Source organism: Arachis hypogaea, chromosome 11 (genome assembly GCF_003086295.3).
Source record: "Arachis hypogaea cultivar Tifrunner chromosome 11, arahy.Tifrunner.gnm2.J5K5, whole genome shotgun sequence".
NCBI lineage: Eukaryota > Viridiplantae > Streptophyta > Magnoliopsida > Fabales > Fabaceae > Arachis > Arachis hypogaea.
In genome coordinates, this window is record NC_092046.1 from 64,871,475 (window position 1) to 64,879,710 (window position 8,236).

Sequence of the window (8,236 nt, forward strand, 5' to 3'; positions counted from 1 at the left end):
TTAACATAGAAAACGAAAAACAGAGAATGTAAGAACAAGGAATGAGTCCACCTTAGTGATGGTGGCGTTTCCTTCTTGAGGAACCAATGATGTTCTTGAGCTCTTCTATGTCTCTTCCTTGTCTTTGTTGCTCCTCCCTCATTGCTTTTTTATCTTCTCTAATTTCATGAAGGATGATGGAGTGCTCTTGATGTTCCACCCTTAATTGTCCCATGTTGGAACTTAATTCTCCTAGGGAGGTGTTGATTTGCTCCCAATAGTTTTGTGGAGAAAAATGCATTTGAGGCATCTCCGGGATCTCATGGTGCTGAGCTTCATGCGTCTCTTGAGCTCTATGAATGGGCTCTTTTGTTTGCTCCATCCTTTTCTTAATGATGGGTTTCTCTTCCTCAATGGGAATGTCTCCTTCTATGTCAATCCCAGCCGAATTGCATAGATGGCAAATGAGGTGAGGAAAAGCTAACCTTGCCATAGTGGAGGACTTGTCAGCCACCTTGTAGAGTTCTTGAGGTATAATCTCATGAACCTCCACCTCTTCTCCAATCATGATGCTATGGATCATGATGGCCCGGTCTATAGTAACTTCAGACCGGTTGCTAGTGGGAATGATTGAGCGTTGAATGAACTCCAACCATCCTCTAGCTACAGGCTTAAGGTCTAGTCTTCTCAGTTGAACCGGTTTGCCTTTTGAGTCAATCTTCCATTGAGCTCCTTCCACACATATGTCCATGAGGACTTGGTCCAACCTTTGATCAAAGTTGACTCTCCTTGTGTAGGGGCATGCGTTCTCTTCCATCATTGGCAAGTTGAACGCCAACCTTACATTTTCTGGACTAAAATCTAAGTAATTCCCCCGAACCATGGTGAGATAATTCTTTGGGTTCGGGTTCTTACTTTGATCATGGTTCCTTGTGATCCATGCATTAGCATAGAACTCTTGAACCATTAGAGTTCCGACTTGTTGGATGGGGTTTGTTAGAACTTCCCAACCTCTTCTATGGATCTCATGTCAGATCTCCGGATACTCATTTCTCTTGAGTTTGAAAGGGACCTCGGGGATCACCTTCTTCTTGGCTACAACATCATAGAAGTGGTCTTGATGAGCTTTGGAGATGAATCTTTCCATCTCCCATGACTCGGAGGTGGAAGCTTTTGTCTTCCCTTTCCCTTTTCTAGAGGATTCTCCGGCCTTGGGTGCCATCAATGGTAATGGAAAAACAAAAATTTTATGCTTTTACCACACCAAACTTAGAATTTTGCTCGCCCTCGAGCAAGAGAAGAAAGAATAGATGAAGAATAATAAGAAAATATGGAGGAGAGGAGGGAGAGGTGTATTCGGCCAAGAAGGGGAAGAGAGGGTTGTGTTGTGTGAAAATGAAGAAGAATGGAGGGCTTTATATAGGGAAGGGAGGGGGGTTAAGGTTCGACCATATGGGTGGGTTTGGGTGGGAAATTGATTTTGAATTTTGAAGGTAGGTGGAGTTTATGAGGTAGGTTTATAGGGAAGAGTGGATGGATGTGAGTGGTGAAGTGGTGATAGGGAAGAGAGATTGAGGTGATTGGTGAAGAGTTTTGGGGAAGAGTGTTTATTGGGAAGAGAGGATGAACATTGAGAAGAGGGAAGAGAGTGAGTGGTGGTAGGTGGGGATCCTGTGGGGTCCACAGATGCTGAGTTGATCCTGTGGGGTCCACAGATCCTGAGGTGTCAAGGAATTGCATCCCTGCACCCATTAGGCATGTAAAATGCCTTTGCATGCAATTTTGGCGTTTAAACGCCGAATTGATGCTTGTTCTGGGCGTTCAATGCCCAGATGCTTGTTTCGGGCGTTCAGCGCCAGCTCTTCTTCACTGCGCATTTCTGGTGTCTGGACGCCAGGATGCTGCTTGTTTCTGGCGTTCAACGCCAGAAACATGCTCTGTTCTGGCGTTGAACGCCAGACAGATGCTCCTTACTGGCGTTTAAACGCCAGTGAGATCCTTCTCCAGGGTGTGATTTTTCTTCTGCTGTTTTTGATTCCGTTTTCAATTTTTATATTTATTTTGTGACTCCACATGATCATGAACCTAATAAAACATGAAAAACAATAAAAATAAAAATAAAATTAGATAAATAAAAATTGGGTTGCCTCCCAACAAGCGCTTCTTTAATGTCAATAGCTTGACAGTGGGCTCTCATGGAGCCTCACAGATGTTCAGAGCATTGTTGAGACTCCCCAATACCAAACTTAGAGTTTGGATATGGGAGTTCAACACCAAACTTAGAGTTTAACTGTGGGGGCTCTGGTTGACTCTGTTTTGAGAGAAGCTTACTGTGCCTCTTTTCCATGTTTACAGAATGATGACCTTGAGTTTTAAACACAAGGGAGTCCTCATTCAATTGAAGGACTAGTTCGCCTCTATCAACATCAATTACAGCTCTTGCTGTGGCTAGGAAGGGTCTTCCAAGGATGATGGATTCATCCTCATCCTTCCCAGTATCTAGGACTATGAAATCAACAGGGATGTAAAGGCCTTCAACCTTTACTAACACGTCCTCTACTTGTCCATAAGCCTATTTTCTTGAATTGTCTGCCATCTCTAATGAGATTTTAGCAGCTTACACCCCAAAGATTCCCAGTTTCTCTATTACAGAAAGGGGCATGAGGTTTATCCCTGAACCAAGGTCACACAGAGCCTTCTCAAAGATCATGGTGCCTATGGTACAAGGTATTAGGAACTTTCCAAGATCCTGTTTCTTCTGAGGCAATGTCAGTTGATCCAGATCACTTAGTTCATTGGTGAACAAGGGAGGTTCATCTTCCCAAGTATCAATACCAAATAATTTGGCATTTAGCTTTATGATTGCACCAAGGTACTTGGTAACTTGCTCCTTAGTAACATCCTCATTCTCTTCAAAAGAGGAATACTCATCAGAGCTCATGAATGGCATAAGGAGGTTTAATGGAATCTCTATGGTCTCTAGTTGAGCCTCAGATTCCTTTGGTTCCTCAAAAGAAAACTCCTTATTGATCACTGGACATCTCAGGAGGTCTTCCTCACTGGGATTCATGTCCTCAACCTCCCTTACAGGTTCGGCCATGGTGGTTATGTCAATGGCCTTGCACTCTCCTTTTGGATTTTCTTCTATATTGCTTGGGAGAGTACTAGGAGGGATTTCAGTGACTCTTTTACTCAGCTGGCCCACTTGTGCCTCCAAATTTCTAATGGAGGACCTTATTTCATTCATGAAACTTACAGTGGCCTTAGATAGATCAGAGACTAATTTTGCTAAATTAGAGGTTTTTTGTTCAGAGTTCTCTGTCTGTTGCTGAGTGGATGATGGAAAAGGTTTACTATTGTTAAACCTATTTCTTCCACCATTATTAAAGCCTTGTTGAGGCTTTTGTTGATCCTTCCATGAGAGATTTGGGTGATTTATCCATGAGGGATTATAGGTGTTTCCATATGGTTCACCCATGTAATTCACCTCTGCTATTACAGGGTTCTCAGGATCATAAGCTTCTTCTTCAGAAGATGCCTCTTGAGTACTGTTGGATGCAGCTTGCATTCCATTCAGACTCTGAGAAATCATATTAACTTGCTGAGTCAATATTTTATTCTGAGCTAATATGGCATTCAGAGTATTAATTTCAAGAACTTCCTTCTTCTGAGGCGTCCCATTACTCACAGGATTCCTCTCAGAAGTGTACATGAACTGGTTATTAGCAACCATGTCAATGAGTTCTTGAGCTTCTGCAGGCGTTTTCTTTAGGTGAATGGATCCACCTGCAGAAGTATCCAATGACATCTTAGCTAATTCAGACAGACCATCATAGAATATATCCAGGATGGTTCATTCTGAAAGCATGTCAGAAGGACACTTTTTGGTCAGTTCCTTGTATCTCTCCCAAGCTTCATAGAGGGATTCACCTTCTTTCTGTCTGAAGGTTTGAACATCCACTCTAAACTTACTCAGCTTTTGAGGAGGAAAAAACTTGGCTAAGAAAGCCGTGACCAGCTTATCCCAAGAGTTCAGACTATCTTTGGGTTGAGAGTCCAACCATACTCTAGCTCTGTCTCTTACAGCAAAAGGGAAAAGCATGAGCCTGTAGACTTCAGGATCTACTCCATTAGTCTTAACAGTATCACAGATCTGCAAAAATTTAGTTAAGAACTGAAAAGGATCTTCAGATGGAAGTCTATGAAACTTGCAGTTCTGCTGCATCAGAGAAACTAATTGAGGTTTCAGCTCAAAGTTGTTTGCTCCAATGGTAGGGATGGAGATGCTTCTTCCATGTAAATTGGAATTAGGTGCAGTAAAGTCACCAAGCATCCTCCTTGCATTATTATTATTTTCGGCTGCCATCTCCTCTTCTTGTTCGAAAATTTCTGAAAGGTGCTTGCTGGATTGTTGTAATTTAGCTTCTTTTAGTTTCCTCTTCAGAGTCCTTTCAGGTTCTGGATCTGCTTCAACAAGAATATTCTTGTCCTTGCTCCTGCTCATATGAAAAAGAGGGAACAGAAAAATAATAATAATAGGGATCCTTTTTACCCAGGTATAGAGGTTCCCCTGTGTGAGTAGAAGAAGAAAAGAATGTAATGTAAAGAAAGAAACACAAGGGTGAGGAGAGCAGAGATGTGAGATGAAGAGAAGTGTTAGTAGATGAATAAATAAATAGAAGGAGATGAAAGAGGAAGAGGATTTTCGAAAATTATTTTTTGAAAAATGGTTAGTGATTTTCGAAATTAGTTTTTGAAAAAGGTTAGTAATTTTTGAAAATTAGGAATAAAATTGAAATCAAAAATTAAAATAATTAGTTAATTAAAAAGAATTTTTGAAAGAGAGGGAGATATTTTCGAAAATTAGAGAGAGTTAGTTAGGTAGTTTTGAAAAAAATAAGAAACAAACAAAAAGTTAGTTAGTTAGTTGAAACAAATTTGAAAATCAATTTTGAAAAGATAAGAAGATAAGAAGTTAGAAAAGATATTTTAAAATCAAATTTTTGAAAAAGATATGATTTTGAAAAAGATAAGATAAAAAGATATTTTTGAAAAGATATGATTGAAATTAGTTTTGAAAAAGATTTGATTTTTAAAATCACAATTAATGACTTGATTCACAAGAAATCACAAAATATGATTCTAGAACTTAAAGTTTGAATCTTTCTTAACAAGTAAGTAACAAACTTGAAATTTTTGAATCAAAACATTAATTGATGATGTTATTTTCGAAAATTATGTGATAAAATTAAGAAAAAGATTTTTGAAAAATATTTTCAAAATTTTCGAAAATAACTAAGAAAAATGAAAAAGATTTTATTTTTGAAAAAGATTTTGAAAAAGATAAGATTTTTAAATTGAAAATTTGATTTGACTCATAAGAAACAATTGAATTTTAAAAATTTTTGAAAAAAGTCAACTCAAATTTTCGAAATTTATGAGTGAAAAAGGGAAAGATATTTTTTTTATTTTTGAATTTTTATGATGAGAGAGAAAAACACTAAAAATGCTCAATGCATGGAAATTTTAGATCAAAACACTGAATGCATGCAAGAATGCTATGAATGTCAAGATGAACACCAAGAACACTTTGAATGTCAAGATGAACATCAAGAACTTATTTTTGAAAAATTTTTAATGCAAAGAAAACATGCAAGACACCAAACTTAAAAATTTTTCATGTATAGATACTATGAATGCAAGAATGCATATGAAAAACAAGAAAAGACACAAAACATGAAAACATCAAGATCAAACAAGAAGACTTACCAAGAACAACTTGAAGATCATGAAGAACACTATGAATGCATGAATTTTTTGAAAAATGCAAGATGAATATGCAATTGACACCAAACTTTCAACTTGACTCAAGACTCAAACAAGAAACATAAAATATTTTTTTTGATTTTTATGATTTATTTATTTTTTTTTTTTGGATTTTTGTATTTTCTTTTAATTTTTTCGAAAATCATTTGAAAAAGAAAAATAAGGATTCCAGAATTTTTAATATGAATTCCAGGAATCTTGCACTCTTATTCTAAAGCTCCAATCTGAGGGTTAGGCATGGCTTAATAGCCAGCCAAGCTTTAGTGTGTAACTCAGACATGCCACAGCTGACATACCAATTAACTTGCCTCTGTGCTGATGGTTGAAAACCCCTATCCAAAAGAATTAGACATGGCTTTACAGCCAGCCAGGCTTCAACATGCTTCATGAAACTCTAGAATTCATTCTTAAAAATTCTGAATAAAAATATATTTTTTTGAAAACATTTTTTTTTTCGAAAACAGATGAGAAATTTTTGAAAGATTTTTGAAAATTTTTTTTTTTGAAAACTTTTTGAAAATAAGAAGAAAATTACCCAATCTAAGCAACAAGATGAACCGTCAGTTGTCCAAACTCGAAAAATCCCCGGCAACGGCGCCAAAAACTTAGTGCACGAAATTGTGATCTCAGGCAACGGCGCCAAAAACTCTGTACGCACGTCTTAATAAATCGTTTTTCATTCACAACTTCGATACAACTAACCAGCAAGTGCACTGGGTCGTCCAAGTAATAAACCTTACGTCAGTAAGGGTCGATCCCACGGAGATTGTTGGTATGAAGCAAGCTATGGTCATCTTGTAAATCTCAGTCAGGCGGATAATAATTGATCATGAGTTTTCGAAATTAAATAATAAATAGACAGAAAATAAAGATAGAAATACTTATGTATATCATTGGTGAGAATTTCAGATAAAGGTAGAGAGATGCTTTCGTCCCTCTGAACTTCTGCTTTCCTGCTGTCTTCATCCAATCAGTCCTACTACTTTCTATGGCTGGCTTTATGTAAGTACATCACCATTGTCAATGGCTACTTTTCATCCTCTCTGGAAAATGGTCCTATGCGCTGTCACTGCATGGCTAATCATCTGGAGGCATCACCGTGATCAATGGCTGCATCCTATCCTCTTGTGAAAATGGTCCAAATGCTCTGTCACAGTACGGCTAATCATCTGAGGTTCTCGATCATACTGGAATAGGATTCACCCTCCTTTTGCGTCTGTCACTACGCCCAGCACTCGCGAGTTTGAAGTTCGTCACAGTCATTCAATCCCAGAATCCTACTCGGAATACCACAGACAAGGTTTAGACTTTCCGGATTCTCATGAATGCCGCCATCAATCTAGCTTATACCACGAAGATTCTGATTAAGAGATCCAAGAGATAATCATTCAATCGAAGGTAGAACAGAAGTGGTTGTCAGGCACGCGTTCATAGGGAATGATGATGATTGTCACGTTCATCACATTCATGTTGAATTGCAAATGAATATCTTAGAAGCGGAATAAGTTGAATTGAATAGAGAAACAGTAGTACTTTGCATTAATTCATGAGGAACAGCAGAGCTCCACACCTTAATCTATGGAGTGCAGAAACTCTACCGTTGAAAAATATATAAGTGAAAGGTTCAGGCATGGCCGAATGGCCAGCCCCCTTGATCTAAGAACTAGACGTCCCAAGATCACTAATACAATAGAAAAAAGTCCTATTTATACTAAACTAGTTACTAGGGTTTACAGAAGTAAGTAATTGATGCATAAATCCACTTCCGGGGCCCACTTGGTGTGTGCTTGGGCTGAACTTGAAGTTTACACGTGGAGAGGTCATTCTTGGAGTTGAACGCCAGTTTGTAACGTATTTCTGGCGTTCAACTCTGCCTTGTAACGTGTTTCTGGCGTTTAACTCCAGACAGCAGCGTAGAACTGGTGTTCAACGCCCTTTTACGTCATCTAAACTCGGCCAAAGTATGGACTATTATATATTGCTGAAAAGCCCTGGATGTCTACTTTTTAACGCAATTCGAAGCACGCCAGTTTGAGTTTTGTAGCTCCAAAAAATCCACTTTGAGTGCAGGGAGGTCAGAATCCAACAGCATCAGCAATCCTTCTTCAACCTCTGAATCTGATTTTTGCTCAAGTCCCTCAATTTCAGCCAGAAAATACCTGAAATCACAGAAAACACACAAACTCATACTAAAGTCCAGAAGAGGTGAATTTAACATAAAAACTAATAAAAACATCCCTAAAAGTAACTAGATCCTACTAAAAACATACTAAAAACAATGCCAAAAAGCGTATAAATTATCCGCTCATCATCTCCCCAGAATAATTGGATGGAGGTAACTTTCCTCCATGTCCAGAACAACAAAGTCAGTGGGGAGGAAGTAGTTTTCTACTTTCATCAATACATTTTTAATTAATCCTTCAGCCTTCTT

General features: G+C 38.2%; 1 non-coding gene across 1 annotated transcript; it reads left to right on the forward strand.

Annotated features, from left to right (window-relative positions):
• Positions 1-3,845: 3,845 nt before the first annotated feature.
• LOC112725811 (small nucleolar RNA R71) lies at positions 3,846-3,949 on the forward strand. The gene has a single exon (XR_003164894.1). It is a non-coding gene; the product is annotated as a small nucleolar RNA R71 (small nucleolar RNA).
• The last annotated feature ends 4,287 nt before the right edge of the window (positions 3,950-8,236 follow it).